The sequence below is a fragment of the Lolium perenne genome, unplaced genomic scaffold, assembly GCF_019359855.2.
Source record: "Lolium perenne isolate Kyuss_39 unplaced genomic scaffold, Kyuss_2.0 unplaced26, whole genome shotgun sequence".
NCBI classification, from domain to species: Eukaryota; Viridiplantae; Streptophyta; class Magnoliopsida; order Poales; family Poaceae; genus Lolium; species Lolium perenne.
In genome coordinates, this window is record NW_027248984.1 from 1,469,657 (window position 1) to 1,486,485 (window position 16,829).

The 16,829-nt window shown below is 38.4% G+C and overlaps 1 long non-coding RNA gene across 1 annotated transcript; it reads left to right on the forward strand.

Moving 5' to 3' along the window:
• The first annotated feature begins 7,054 nt into the window (after positions 1–7,054).
• On the forward strand, positions 7,055–8,504 carry LOC139834303 (uncharacterized). The gene is made up of 2 exons (XR_011750077.1): positions 7,055–7,129; positions 8,251–8,504. It is a non-coding gene; the product is annotated as an uncharacterized lncRNA (long non-coding RNA).
• The last annotated feature ends 8,325 nt before the right edge of the window (positions 8,505–16,829 follow it).

The window sequence follows — 16,829 nt, forward strand, 5'->3', positions numbered from 1 at the left end:
TGAAAAAAGCCAAGCTACAGCCTTATATTGTGAAACAAATACCAAAAATCTATAGGCACTATAGAAAGGAATGGAGGGAGTAGAAGAAGTCAAGATGCTAAGTGAAGCAAGAGAGCCACTACTTGATCTTGACAAATGTAGCTTACGTGAACTTATTGCTATTCTTGAAAAAATCTAAAGATCCTACTATCAATGTTCATCAAGCGGGATTTGGCTCATACATAGCTAATTATTTTAGCAAAGAAAAGATAGAAAGAGCTATGATACCACCTAAGCTTGGGGATGCTTGGATCCACAAGATATTAATTTCTATAGACAAATAGACACTGCATGCTATCTTAGATCTAGGATCAGGATCTGGTGTCTCTGCTTTATCTAAAGAGTATGATTTACCAAATCTTAAAAATATGGATAAATGATAAATAGATCTTTTACTTGCTGATGATTTAACTACACAAGCTTTAGTAAGAGTAAACAATGTTATGGTTGAATTACATATGACATACGTGCCTCTTGGTTTTATTATCATGGACATGGGAAGCAATACCTCTAGTCCTATAATTCTTGGAAGACCATTTTTGAGAATTAACAAGTGATATTATTGACTAAAAAGAACGGAATGTGTAGTTTTAATTCCCATACAAGAAATGTATGGAGCACATTCCAAGTAAGAAGGATCTAGCCCCAACTTTCAAGATACCACATGATTTCCGTACCACTTAAATCAAGTAAGCCTAGCTATATGGCTATAAAGAAAGCGCTTTACGGGAGGCAACCCGAGATGTTTTTATTTTTGGTTTTTATGTTTCATTATTTATGTTGCAAGAAGGTTTATTTTATGTTTAATCTCTAGTTTTTAAAATAAACTGTCAAGTTTTACCCATTTGGATGTTCAAAGTTGTGAAACAAAATTGGAGTTGTTGGTTTCTACACTGCATTTTTTAGTGAACGATTTTTATGATTTATTTGGTAACTCCTAAAATCTTGATAAATATACGGTAGCTGAAAATTTTCATCCTCTATACTCAAATTTTTTTGTTAAAATTCCTGAAATGTATAAGTGTTCGAAAACATTCCATTTTGTTGCTAATAAATTTTTTGATAGATTCACCTCTTGATGTTTGAACCATTCTTTTGGGTTTCAAAATGATTTTTTATTGATTTTTTTATTTAATAAGTATGTGTAGGACATTATTTAATATCTGTTAAATAAATGAATAATTTAATCTTTGAATAACATGGCAGCAAGTATATTATTCTTTTACCTCCAATGTTACCCCATAGAAAAGAAATGGGAGAAAAATTTGTGTTGAAGTTTTTTCACAGGGAATAGAGGATCACCACACTAAGAGCTATCCAATAATAGTGAAAATCATAATCTTTGTGATTCCCATGTCACCTCACTGGAGTCATCTTAAAAATATTGGTTTGCAATCCCTTAAACTCTGTTTTTTGAGCAACATAGAGTTATCGCAAAACCTTGGAGTATCTTTTATTTTTATTGTGTCTATTTTTTGCTTTTATATAAATAATACCATCATGTTAAATACATTGCATGCATATGAAAGATCTACTGAAATAAAATCTCATATTCTTAAATTAAAATGAGTTGCATGTAATGAAAACAAAAGGAGGAATGTCAACAAAATGCTGAAAGTTAATTTATGCATGGAATTACTAGTTTAAAATGCTCTATTGAATGATCATTTGTTTGGTGCCTTATTTAGTGCTACTTCTCACTAGTATACATAGATTCTTAACATTAAGTATCATTGTTTTATGATAAATGAATGGCACTATGAACACTATTGCATGCATTTAGACCTCTTGCTAGGCAAAAAGAAAAAAATGAATTCTAACACAAGCTTAGACTTGTATCCAAATAAACTCAACCCAAACACCACCCATACATACATATATAGAACTTGATATTCCAAGTATAATATGTGTCTTATGCCTCCAATCGCTTCAAAATATCCTTTTGCTGTAATTTCAAGCTCATGGGAAAGTAAGGTATAGAGGAAAAAACACCACTGTGGAAGTTGTGGGTTTGACAAATTATAAGTAATGAGCTTGGTTGGAACCATGATGTCATGGGAATCACCTTTCAAAATTGCACTTATTTTTTAGTTGGTCATCATGTCTTTTCTGCTTACTTGATAGTCATCTCGGACGAAATAAAGTGGGTTATCAAACAAAGGACTAGCGTATGTATATATGTTAAAGAAGAGCATTAGGCCGCCAACCAAAGTTGTTCCTAATCATGGTGGAAGTTTCAGCATGGGAATCCTCAATATGAAGAGAAAGAAAGAAAAAAAACGAGTGAAAAAAGAAAGACAGAAAAAAGTGTGAAAAAAGAATGACAGAAAAAAGTAAGAGAGAGATTTTTAGTAGGAGGATGCTCATTTGTCTGTTGTCCGGTCTTCCCGGTATGTATGGCCTATATAAGTTGAGGTTTAAAAATCTCCTTGGGTCCTTTGTCAGGAGGCACGGAGGTATCCCTTTGCGATACTCGGTTGAAACAATATGTGAAATCTCTGTGATAATCTAAATTTGAGTAGCACGAGGTGTGGCTTGTTAGTGGCTGAAGGGGTATGAACCATGCGTATCTCTAAAACAAAGTAATAAAGATATGTGTGGAGCCCCATCCTTATGATTACTGTTAACATGAATTACATAGCTCAAAACTTTATTTTATGCTCTTTTTATTTTTATTTTCTTGGAGGACTAGCACATGTATTCCCTACTTACTTTATGTTATTCAAGATTCAAAAGATTCAAAGGAGAAAAAATAGTCTTCCAAATAAATTCTATAGGTTCATCTAACCGTGCTTTATGGTTCATAATACTACTCATTTATTTGCTTACAATGCTATTTATTATTATGTATGCTTTGTAGAATGTAAGAGATATCACTTTATAGCTTATTGTTATTCTTTTATGGCTGAACCTAGTGAGACTTTACATGATAACATAGAAGCAATGCAATAAACTTCAAATTTCCTATTAGTTTTATCACCTTTATGCTCGAGGACGAGCACAGGTTAAGCTTCGGGATGTTGATAAAATGCATACATGAACTTTGTACTTTATTGACACATATTCCCATATTTTTGCAACATATATGATGTTATATCCATGTTTTATATTGTCACATCCCGAAATTTTCAAAATTTTGGAATGTAAAATAAAAATAAATTTAATGCTTGATGGATTGAATTTGATTGAATTTTCACAAGGAATTAAAACTTTTGTGTTTATTAAAAGGCATTTGCAAAAAATAGAGTTTTCATCAAACTTGATTTTCAAAATATTTTCCAACAATACTCTATTTTTTCGAAGGTTTTGAAACTTATAAAATCTTTTATTTAATAAAAGAGTTTGAACCATAAAAAGGAAATATAGCCACATAGATATATATGTCAAATTTTGGTTTTATAAACTTTGTATTTTTGTCCCAAATTTAATCTCATATTGAAGTATTTTTCATAACGAATCTAACGGTACCTCATTTGCAATTTTCCGATTATTTTTGAGCCCCCAAATTTAATCGGAAAACAAGGAAATGATTGGGTGCGACATGGATTGGCCCCCATGACGACTACTCATATTGTTCGCTCTTGTTATAAGGAATGATAAATCTAGAGAGATGTTCCTACAAGAGAGACGTCGTTGTTAAGCCTGAACCATAGGATGAATAAATATTATGACCTTATAGTAGGCAAGTGCTACCAAGCGTATGACTACACTTGGTTTGAAGATCTAGCCACTAGATGAAGAGTGGTGGAAAGTTGTCGAAGACACAAAGAAGGAAGGATGCCTTGAAGTGCTCTCATAAATGTTTTCCGATTGACCCAAGGAGTGACCCATCAGTATCAAAATTATTTCAACCAACCATTTGGATTAGAAGCCCTACTATGAAGAAACCTATTCGACTCACATTGGAGAGATAAGTTGTTCACTATATGTGAATAAACATACGCCTAGTGGACATTAACTCAGAAGCCATAAGCCATAGGTGTTTCAAACCATGACCCAATGCAAAGTCATATCCCCGGATGTGCCAAGCCATAACCAAGATTATATTAGCCTAAACCCAAGACCTAAGACTACTTAACAAAAGTTTCTTTTAAGGGTGGTAGAAGCCATACCCTTGGATTATGGATTAACACCAGATGCCGCATGAGAAGGTATTTGGAGAAAGTATCACAAGGAGTTCCCCATGAGTACACTCAAGTAAAATAGAATACCCATGGGATGAGTACCCTCATAAGTATGGACACAGTTGATAGTATGACTGCATATGGTTTAGTGTAACGTTTTGAAAGCCCAAGGTTAACTTCCGAAATATCCTCGGAGACATTCGAAAAAGAAGCAATAATGAGTATGAACCTATTAGAAGACCTAAAGGCAAACCTTTTCTTTCTAGCCTTTCTCCAATCTCGAGGACGAGATTTCTTTTAAGGGTGGTAGTCTGTCACATCCCGAAATTTTCAAAATTTTGGAATGTAAAATAAAAATAAATTTAATGCTTGATGGATTGAATTTGATTGAATTTTCACAAGGAATTAAAACTTTTGTGTTTATTAAAAGGCATTTGCAAAAAAAAGAGTTTTCATCAAACTTGATTTTCAAAATATTTTCCAACAATACTCTATTTTTTTCGGAGGTTTTGAAACTTATAAAATCTTTTATTTAATAAAAGAGTTTGAACCATAAAAAGGCAATATAGCCACATAGATATATATGTCAAATTTTGGTTTTATAAACTTTGTATTTTTGTCCCAAATTTAATCTCATATTGAAGTATTTTTCATAACGAATCCAACGGTACCTCATTTGCAATTTTCCGATTATTTTTGAGCCCCCAAATATGTATTTTCAATTTCTGAAAACAAAAAGAGAAAGGACGCGGCCAGGCCGAACGGCCCAGCCCGCGCAGCTGCCCGGCCCAGCACCGCCCGCGAGCGGCAGGCAGCGCGGAGTCGCCCCCACTGCGGCCCGCCACCCCGTGTTGGCCCACCCGGCCATCTCCCTTGCCCCAGCCCCCTGGCCGCACCCTGGCGCAACACACCCACGCCACAGCCCACCTGGCCGCACCGGCCCAGGCCGATCCCAGCCACGGCCGCACGACCCAGCTCCCGTGCGTGCTCGCGCCTGACGTTTTTCCTTTTCCTTTCTTTAGTCCCACATCGCCTCTTGAAGCAATTTTGCTCCAGCCTAGAGCCTATATAAACTCCCGTGAGAGCAGCCCAAAGACACATCAAAGCGTCTTGCGCCCTCTTCTTTCTACCCAACTCGCAGCCGCATCCTGCTGCGCGACGCAGCTGTTTCGCGGCACACACGCGACGCAACATCTGCAACGCTATTTGGCGAAACGGCGCGACTCGACGCATAGCGCGACTGGACGCATCGACGCATCTCTTGTGCAGTAATAATTCCTTTTCCATTCTTTTTACGTAGATTGTCTTTACTAACTTCGCAATTTTATTTCTTTAGATCTACACCTCCGTTTAGAATAGTGGTTCTTACGTTAAGCTTGTAATTAGATCCTTTACAACTTTCATGTAGGAAGTTTTTCCATCCGAGCAACTTGATCGGACAACTTTTCGTACACCATTAGAACTATAACCACTTGGGTCTAGTTTTGTAAAATTCATATCTTGAGTTCTACACGTTGGATTTCGACAAACCACATACCGTTGGAATCAGCAAATCAGGTAGATCATGTTAGACATTTTGCATGTCAGTTTCACCCACTTTATTTTGGCGATACCCATTTGATCCGCAATATCGCCTATAAAATAAATCCTACAAACTTTTTTCCGAGAGATTCTTCTGGCGATACGCTTGTAATGGAATTCTCTACAACTTCCGCGTAGAAAGTTCTTCCATCCGGAAAACTTTTTCTAATGACTTTTCGCGAAAAGTGTAGTCCTATAACTGGTTTCAACATAGTTCCTTTAGCCAAAATGATCTTTATGATCATACCCATCTTCCAAGATCAGTTATAAATCTTTATCATGTTCACAGATAATGCATAGCTTACCCCTGGTTGTCTTGTTCATGATTATTCAAATAACAATTGAGTTATTTGAGTAAAGTGTGATATGTCCTAGTTTAGATTTTACCTTGCTTTAGTAGGGTGGAGATACTCTACTCATATCACATGTGTTGAACTCTTGTTATACATTAGGCTCCGCAAACCAAATCTCGATATCATTCATGCCTATACAATCTCATGCCATTCAACCCTTCCACTTAGTTTGAACTATTCAACTTTCAAATGAGTTAATTGAGTAGTTCAACATATCATTAGTTCATATCCAATGCTATGTGTGACCTTGTGCTACTCTGATGAGTGTTGTCACACTATGTCAATTGCATAAGTCTTTATGCAGTACTCCATCCAATAGCACCATCGTCCAAAATATTTGAATCACTTTGCAAATATTCAAATTCAAATATGAGAATTTGAGTATATGTCCATTATCGATTTCTATAATCCTTCCTCAACATGATTCTTTTGTGAAGGTGAAACTTATGATCACATCCGTACACCAATATCACTAGACACTCTACCTTGAACCAATATCGTGTCTATCCAAATTGCTTTTTGTTCACTCCTTTGACTAGTTTAAAACTATTCAACTTACAAATGAGTAATTTGAGTAATTTCATGTATCATTTGTTTATACCCAAGCCTATGTGTAACTCATACATTCTTAGTAAGTGTTGTCACACTTTACTAAACAATATTTTGAGTTGCGCCATTCTGAGACTCATGTGATTTTATCACATGGAACATTTCAATCACTCAATCTTGAGCAGCAAACAACCATTGACCATAGGTTCCTATCAATCATTTTCTTCTAAGCACTTGACTTAGATAATTGTTTCACTTCCAAGTATTTGACCCATCCGTTCAATATCTCCAACTCATATCTTGCAAGCCAAACCTCATGCCACACCTTAGTACCATAGAGCGGTTTCCGATTGCTGTCTTGTTTGATTTTTGTTGTCGTTGTTGAATTGTGTGTTTATGTTGTGCTATATTTTATATTATAGTTCGTACGGAGAGGCACGTATTTTGATTAAGAGAAGTGAACGCGCTTCGACTACCAAAAAGGCAAGTGACACTCAAATCCTACTTATTTTCTTTATGCATTAGTGTTTTGAAACTAGTATGCATGGTAGGATTTTGATTTCAAAAGAAAAGTATTATGCTATGCTTAGCAAACCCTAGTAGTGTGTAGCTACTCCTGAACCTATTGATAGGATACTTTATTTCTGCTCTGCAATATCAAATGCCAAATGTTGTTTCATTGTTTTGATTGTGATGGTTTGAAAAGTGAAAATTAACAACCTTAATGAAACACCTGGGTGGATTGGTTGAATGGTGGGCGGCTACTCAGGGCCACGGTGTGGTTGTCTTCGCCTGAGGGTACGTGGCTACTCAGGGCCACTTTGTGGTTGTCGTTGCCTGAGGGTACGTGGCTACTCAGGGCCATATCGTGGTTGTCTTCGCCTGAGGGTGCGCATAAGTTGAGTGGCTACTCAGGGCCACTTTGTGGTTGTCGTCGCCTGAGAGTGCACTTGTGGTTGGCCACTCAGGATTAAAGAGATTAATATGTCGTCCATGTTTTAGTTAGCTTCCAGTGCAGCCTTATGGTATTATGGGCTCTGCCGGGATTAAGTAAGTTGTGAGGTCAAACTTGTTGCTAGACATGATGATGTGGCTTGCAACCAAACGGGAACGGGTCTAGCTGGTTATGGTTGAAGCCTCCTTTTGAAAGATCTTGTCTCATTCTTCTCTTGGGAAGGGTGGGTCGTAAGGTGAAAGTGCACAACCTCTCGAGAGTTAAACCTAAGATCTTAGCCGTGTCCCCGGTTACGGACAATTTGAGCTTCTAGGCAGGGAATGTACGGAAGAATCTCATCATTGTTTTCTGAATGTATTTAAAATTTGATCAACCTTGGAAAACTCATGGGAGATGTAACCATGTGATTATTCTAAACCCATGGAGGATTTAACCATGGTGTGATTTCATAATGTCATTCAAAGATTTTCAAAATGTTTTGTTTTAAATAAAATGTAGGATAAAATTGGCTTTATGCAAATTTGCCTAAACTCCACCAGCCAAATATCATGTAGATAGTCATGCCCAAAACTGCCACCATATAAGTGTCATTTGCCAGTACATCATTGTACTGACCTCCATTCGTGGGGCTGCATATTCAAACGTGCAGGATTTTCTGAGGAGAAGTACGTGGTAGGATCTCGAGTCTACATTCCAACATGACTGCCTGTGGCACATGAAGATGATGAAGGCTCATTGCTGATTTACTTTCCGCTGTGTTTATTCTGAGCTAGTCCATGTGACTATGCAAATTGTAAGGTTTTATTGTACCCTCTGGATCAACGATGTAGTAATTTGATACTATTGCAATGATTACTATATTTTGTAATGTGTGTGCTATCAGTGATCCCGGGAATAGCACTATACACAGGTATCTTGCCTTTATTAAAAGGTAGGGTGCTACATATATTGATTTATGGCGATTTACCAATAATCCCCTTTAGTTAGGTTATAACTCCACAGAACAGAAAAAACCTTGTTTTGTGTATATTCCACTTTCAGAGACCTATACAGAGTCAAATTGAGCTAAGGTTTCGCGGGCATCAATATTTCACCACGAGAAGTGCTGCTTGTGACGGTAAAGCACACGTCAGTTGGGAACCCCAAGAGGAAGGTATGATGCGTACAGCGGCAAGTTTTTCCCTCAGTAAGAAACCAAGGTTATCGAACCAGTAAGAGTCAAGAAGCACGTTGAAGGTTGATGGCGGCGGAGTGTAGTGCGGCGCAACACCAGGGATTCTGGCGCCAACGTGGAACCTGCACAACACAACCAAGATACTTTGCCCCAACTTAACAGTGAGGTTGTCAATCTCATCGGCTTGCTGTAACAAAGGATTAGATGTATAGTGTGGATGATGATGTTTGCAGAGAACAGTAGAACGAGTATTGCAGTAGATTGTATTCGATGTAAAAGAATGGATCGGGGTCCACAGTTCACTAGTGGTGTCTCTCCCATAAGAAATAGAATGTTGGGTGAACAAATTACAGTTGGGCAATTGACAAATAAAGATAGCATGACAACGCACATACATGTTATGATGAGTAGTGTGAAATTCAATTGGGCATTACGACAAAGTACATAGACCGCTATCCAGCATGCATCTATGCCTAAAAAGTCCACCTTCAGGTTATCATCCGAACCCCCTCCAGTATTAAGTTGCAAACAACAGACAATTGCATTAAGTATGGTGTGTAATGTAATCAACAAATACATCCTTAGACATAGCATTGATGTTTTATCCCTAGTGGCAACAGCACATCCACAACCTTAGAACTTTTTGTCACTGTCCCAGATTTAATAGAGGCATGAACCCACTATCGAGCATAAATACTCCCTCTTGGAGTTACAAGTAATAACGGAGAGCATGCAAGATCATAAACAACACATAGATGATAGATTGATAATCAACATAACATAGCATTCATTATTCATCGGATCCCAACAAACGCAACATGTAGCATTACAAATAGATGATCTTGATCATGTTAGGCAGCTCACAAGATCTAACAATGATAGCACAATTAGGAGAAGACGACCATCTAGCTACTGCTATGGACCCATAGTCCAGGGGTGAACTACTCACACATCACTCCGGAGGCGACCATGGCGGTGAAGAGTCCTCCAGGAGATGATTCCCCTCTCCGGCAGGGTGCCGGAGGCGATCTCCTGAATCCCCCGAGATGGGATTGGCGGCGGCGGCGTCTCTGGAAGGTTTTCCGTATCTTGGCTCTCGGTACTGGAACTATTATCGACGAAGGCTTATGTAGGCAGAAGGGTAGGTCAGGGGGCGCCACGATGGCCCCACATGCTAGGGCCGCGCGGCCCAAGCCTTGGCCGAGCCGCCCTGTTGTGTGGGTGCCTCGTCGCCCCACTTCGTTTCCCTTTCGGACTTCTGGAAGCTTCGTGGAAAAATAAGATCCTGGTCGTTGATTTCGTCCAATTCCGAGAATATTTCCTTACTAGGATTTCTGAAACCAAAAACAGCAGAAAACAGCAACTGGCTCTTCGGCATCTCGTTATTAGGTTAGTGTCGGAAAATGCATAAATATGACATAAAGTATGTATAAAACATGTGAGTATCATCAATAAAGTAGCATGGAACATAAGAAATTATAGATACGTTTGAGACGTATCAAGCATCCCCAAGCTTAGTTCCTACTCGTCCCGAGTAGGTAAACGATAACAAAGATAATTTCTGAAGTGACATGCTATCATAATCTTGATCAATACTATTGTAAGCACATGTAATGAATGCAGCGATTCGAAGCAATGGTAAAGACAATGAGTAAACAATTGAATCATATAGCAAAGACTTTTCATGAATAGTACTTTCAAGACAAGTATCAATAAGTCTTGCATAAGAGTTAACTCATAAAGCAATAAATTCAAAGTAAAGGCATTGAAGCAACACAGAGGAAGATTAAGTTTCAGCGGTTGCTTTCAACTTGTAACATGTATATCTCATGGATATTGTCAACATAAAGTAATATAATAAGTGCAATAAGCAAGTATGTAAGAATCAATGCACAGTTAACACAAGTGTTTGCTTCTAAGACAGAAAGAAGTGGGTAAACTGACTCAACATAAAAGTAGAAGAATGGCCCTTCGCAGAGGGAAGCATGGATTGCTATGTTTGTGCTAGAGCTTTTATTTTGAAAACAAGAAACAATTTTGTCAACGGTAGTAATAAAGCATATGCACTATGTAAATTATATCCTACAAGTTGCAAGCCTCATGCATAGATTACCAATAGTGCCCGCACCTTGTCCTAATTAGCTCGGATTTACATGGATTATCATCGCAATACATATGTTTTAACCAAGTGTCGCAAAGGGGTACCTCTATGCCGCCTGTACAAAGGTCTAAGGAGAAAGCTCGCATTGGATTTCTCGCTTTTGATTATTATCAACTTAGACATCCATACCGGGACAACATAGACAACAGATAATGGACTCCTCTTTTAATGCATAAGCATTCAACAACAAATAATATTCTCATAAGAGATTGAGGATAGTTGTCCAAAACTGAAACTTGCACCATGGATCATGGCTTTAGTTAGCGGCCCAATGCTCTTCTCTAACAATATGCATACTCAAACCATTCAACTCATGATAAATCACCCTTACTTCAGACAAGACGAACATGCATAGCAATTCACATGATATTCAACAAAGGGTAGTTGATGGCGTCCCCAGGAACATGGTTATCGCTCAACAAGCAACTTAATAAGAAATAAGATACATAAGTACATATTCAATACCACAATAGTTTTTAGGCTATTTGTCCCATGAGCTATATATTGCAAGGATAAAGGATAGAAATTTTAAAGGTAGCACTCAAGAAATTTACTTTGGAATGGCGGAGAAATACCATGTAGTAGGTAGGTATGGTGGACACAAGTGGCATAGTTTTTGGCTCAAGGATTTTGGATGCACGAGAAGTAATCCCTCTCAATACAAGGCTTAGGCTAGCAAGGTTATTTGAAGCAAACACAAGTATGAACCGGTACAGCAAAACTCACATAAAAGACATATTGCAAGCATTATAAGACTCTACACCGTCTTCCTTGTTGTTCGACCCTTACTAGAAAATATCTAGACCTTAGAGAGACCAATCATGCAAACCAAATTTTAGCAAGCTCTATGTATTTCTTCACTAATAGGTGCAAAGTATATGATGCAAGAGCTTAAACATGATCCTTATGAGCACAACAATTGCCAAGTATCAAATTATTCAAGACATTATACCATTTACCACATGTAGCATTTCCCGTTTCCAACCATATAACAATTAACGAAGCAGATTCAACCTTCGCCATGAACATTATGAGTAAAGCCTAAGGACATATTTGTCCATATGCAACAGCGGAGCGTGTCTCTCTCCCACACAATGAATGCTAGGATCCAACTTTATTCAAACAAAACAAAAACAAAAGCATACAGACGCTCCAAGTAAAGCGCATAAGATGTGATGGAATAAAAATATAGTTTCACTAGAGGAACCTGATAATGTTGTCGATGAAGAAGGGGATGCCTTGGGCATCCCCAAGCTTAGATGCTTGAGTCTTCTTGAAATATGCAGGGATGAACCACCGGGGCATCCCCAAGCTTAGATTTTTCACTCTCCTTGATCATATTGTATCCTCCTCCTCTCTTGATCCTTGAAAACTTCCTCCACACCAAACTCAAAACAACTCAATAGAGGGTTAGTGCATAATCAAAATTCACATGTTCAGAGGTGACATAATCATTCTTAACACTTCTGGACATTGCACAAAGCTACTGAAAGTTAATGGAATAAAGAAATCCATCAAGCATAGCAAAACAGGCAATGCGAAATAAAAGGCAGAATCTGTCAAAACAGAACAGTACGTAAAGACGAATTTTTTAGGTGCACCAGACTTGATCAAATGAAAATGCTCAAATTGAATGAAAGTTGCGTACATATCTGAGGATCACTCACTTAAATTGGCAGAATTTTCTGAGTTACCTACAGAGACTAGTGCTCAAATTCGTGACAGCAAGAAATCTGTTTCTGCGCAGGCTACAGTAGTAACAACTTCCAAGACTCAAATATAAAACAAAAGTGCAGAAGTAAAATCATGGGTTGTCTCCCATAAGCTCTTTTCTTTAACGCCTTTCAGCTAAGCGCAGAAAGTGTGTATCAAGTGTTATCAAGAGATGAAGCATTAGCTGCTCCATTATCTATAGTGGCATTAAGAGCTTTGTCAATTTTAGGCCTATAATGGTTTTTTGGTTTAGGCACCTTAGAAACATACATGAACTTTTGCTCCTTACCCACATAAGCTTTCTCCTTAAACTTAATAGAAGAAAAAGTTGAACCCAAGGTTCCCATAGCTTCCTCAGGTTCACTAATCCTTTGGGTTTGATTATCATGGATAGCACAAGCTTCTAAGATGGCAATTCTCTCATTAACTCCACCTAGAGATTTGTCAAGTTTATCAGTGCTATTAAGTAATTCCCCCAATTTAGTCTCAATACTTGGAAGATTTTGCTCTATGGTTTCCAACTTTTTCATGACATCTTCAAAAGAGATTTCAGTTTTAACTTCATTAATAGGTGGTATTCCAAATAGAGTCTCAATAATGCAACTAGCTTCTAAAGCAGGAGTGCCTAGGAAATTACCCCCCGCGAGACAATCAAGAACATACCTATTCCAGCTAGAGATACCAACATAAAAATTCCTGAGTAGGATAGTGGTGGAGTGTTTCTTAGTGCACCTATTATGAGCATCACTAATTCTATACCAAGCATCTTTTAAACATTCTCCCCCTTGTTGCTTAAATGAACGAACTTCAACTTCAGGATTACTCATTTTAGCAATAGTAAATAAAGCAAACGAGATAAAGTAAATGCAAGTAACTAATTTTTTTTGTGTTTTTAATATGGCAAACAAGATAGTAATTAAAGTAAAGCTAGCAACTAATTTTTTTGTGTTTTAATATAGTGCAGCAATCAAAGAAGTAAATAAAATAAAGCAAGACAAAAAACAAAGTAAAGAGATTGGAAGTGGAGACTCCCCTTGCAGCGTGTCTTGATCTCCCCGGCAATGGCGCCAGAAAAAGCTTTGCTGCTTGTGACGGTAAAGCACACATCCGTTGGGAACCCCAAGAGGAAGGTATGATGCGTACAGCGGCAAGTTTTTCCCTCAGTAAGAAACCAAGGTTATCGAACCAGTAGGAGTCAAGAAGCACGTTGAAGGTTGATGGCGGCGGAGTGTAGTGCGGCGCAACACCAGGGATTCTGGCGCCAACGTGGAACCTGCACAACACAACCACGATACTTTGCCCCAACTTAACAGTGAGGTTGTCAATCTCACCGGCTTGATGTAACAAAGGATTAGATGTATAGTGTGGATGATGATGTTTGCAGAGAACAGTCGAACGAGTATTACAGTAGATTGTATTCGATGTAAAAGAATGGACCGGGGTCCACAGTTCACTAGTGGTGTCTCTCCCATTAGAAATAGCATGTTGGGTGAACAAATTACAGTTGGGCAATTAACAAATAAAGATAGCATGACAATGCACATACATGTTATGATGAGTAGTGTGAAATTCAATTGGGCATTACGACAAAGTACATAGACCGCTATCCAGCATGCATCTATGCCTAAAAAGTCCACCTTCAGGTTATCATCCGAACCCCCTCCAGTATTAAGTTGCAAACAACAGACAATTGCATTAAGTATGGTGCGTAATGTAATCAACAAATACATCCTTAGACATAGCATTGATGTTTTATCCCTAGTGGCAACAACACATCCACAACCTTAGAACTTTCTGTCACTGTCCCAGATTTAATGGAGGCATGTACCCACTATCGAGCATAAATACTCCCTCTTGGAGTTACAAGTAATAACTTGGCCAGAGCCTCTACTAATAACGGAGAGCATGCAAGATCATAAACAACACATAGATGATAGATTGATAATCAACATAACATAGCATTCATTATTCATCGGATCCCAACAAAAGCAACATGTAGCATTACAAATAGATGATCTTGATCATGTTAGGCAGCTCACAAGATCTAACAATGATAGCACAATTAGGAGAAGACGACCATCTAGCTACTGCTATGGACCCATAGTCCAGGGGTGAACTACTCACACATCACTCTGGAGGCGACCATGGCGGTGAAGAGTCCTCCGGGAGATGATTCCCCTCTCCGGCAGGGTGCCGGAGGTGATCTCCTGAATCCCCCGAGATGGGATTGGCGGCGGCGGCGTCTCTGGAAGGTTTTCCGTATCGTGGCTCTCGGTACTGGAACTATTATCGACGAAGGCTTATGTAGGTGGAATGGTAGGTCAGGGGGCACCACGAGGGCCCCACATGCTAGGGCCGCGCGGCCCAAGCCTTGGCCGCGCCGCCCTGTTGTGTGGGCGCCTCGTCGCCCCACTTCGTTTCCCTTTCGGACTTCTGGAAGCTTCGTGGAAAAATAAGATCCTGGGCGTTGATTTCGTCCAATTCCGAGAATATTTCCTTACTAAGATTTCTGAAACCAAAAACAGCAGAAAACAACAACTGGCTCTTTGGCATCTCGTTAATAGGTTAGTGCCGTAAAATGCATAAATATGACATAAAGTATGTATAAAACATGTGAGTATCATCAATAAAGTAGCATGGAACATAAGAAATTATATATACGTTTGAGACGTATCAAGAAGCAACTCGAGTGCTTGGACCTCACAAGGGAGGGCCTGAGGCCCAAAAGAGAGGTGGTGGCATGCCCAGTAAGGGTTGGCGCGCCATTGACTGTCTGTTTCGCCTGATTCTTTCGCCTACGGACTCCGTTTGACCTAAAATCCCCAGATATATATACCAGCACTATTCTGCAACCAGTTGCAGAATAATATTCTGAGCACCGACTTGTACTTTCTTGGACACAAGGTTGTACTTCCCGGATAACAGGGTTCAACTTTCTGTCGAACTTACCTGAACTTCCCGTTTTCTTCAGATGTACTGATTATACCACAAGTTTCTCAACCATTTGTCGGAACTATGCAAATGATATACTGTTGGATAGATAATGAAAAACCCCAACTTTTTCATGTTCACATTTTTCACCGATTTTGCACAGTTTAAATTTAATTTTGCAAATACGAAAACGCTTCTATATGGCCAGAAAACGAACTTTTAGTTCGATTTTTGAATCGCTTATCGAAACTGTGCAAATGATATACCTTTGGAAAGATAATGAAATTGCGCAACTTTTTCATGTTTTATGTTTTTCCAAATTCTACATGGTTTTTGAATTATTTTAAAAATACCAAAATTCGGACGTACTCAAAAAACGAGCGGACAGTAATTTGGATGATTTGTTTCAACCGTATGTCGGAATGATGCAAATGATATGGCGTTGGAAAGCTCTGGACTAGGCGCAACTTTCTTATTCCAATTGTTTTCTCTAATTACTTACAGTTTAAGAGAATAACTCAATTTACTGTCCGCCCGTTTTATGTGACGAGCACCGAATGATTCTCCCCGCGATTTCCATGCGGTATATTTAAACAATGCAAATGATATACTGTTGGAAAGGTGTCAAAATGGTACATCTTTTTCGTATCTACCATTTTTGCCAAATCCGAACGGTTTAAAAGTAATTTTAGAAGTTTTGAAATCATGTTTCCGGTATACTTTGCGAGATAATGATTTGAATTTGATGGATTAGATCCATTTATTTGTTGTAAAATGTTGTAGGTAATGAAATTAGACATATACTCTACCATATATAGCTTTTGGTGACAATGATTGAAGTGGTTGGTGATCAAATCGACGAGATTTGAACAATAGATTTCCATCTCGTAAAAACATAGCGCTGAACTTCCCTCGACATGAACTTGTACTTATCAGGCAATGCGGTTGTACTTCTCGGTGCGGTTTCATGAAAGTGTTCAGTAAAACAGTTAAAATTCATGTATTTTCTTTGGACACCTTGTCATTACTGTAATTACCGTTTGTACTTCATGTAGTCTATGCTTGTACTTGTCGAAATCACTGCCTGTACTTCCTCGCGGATGATGTAATCATTTTGTTTTTTCGACATTTGTATTTTGCTAGTTTTCTTACACTTCCTATAATAAGTGCGTGTACTGCTTATGTCGAATGGTTGTACTTCTTGTATTCAAGTATTTGAGCTTCCTCACGGGGTTGTGGTATTATTTTG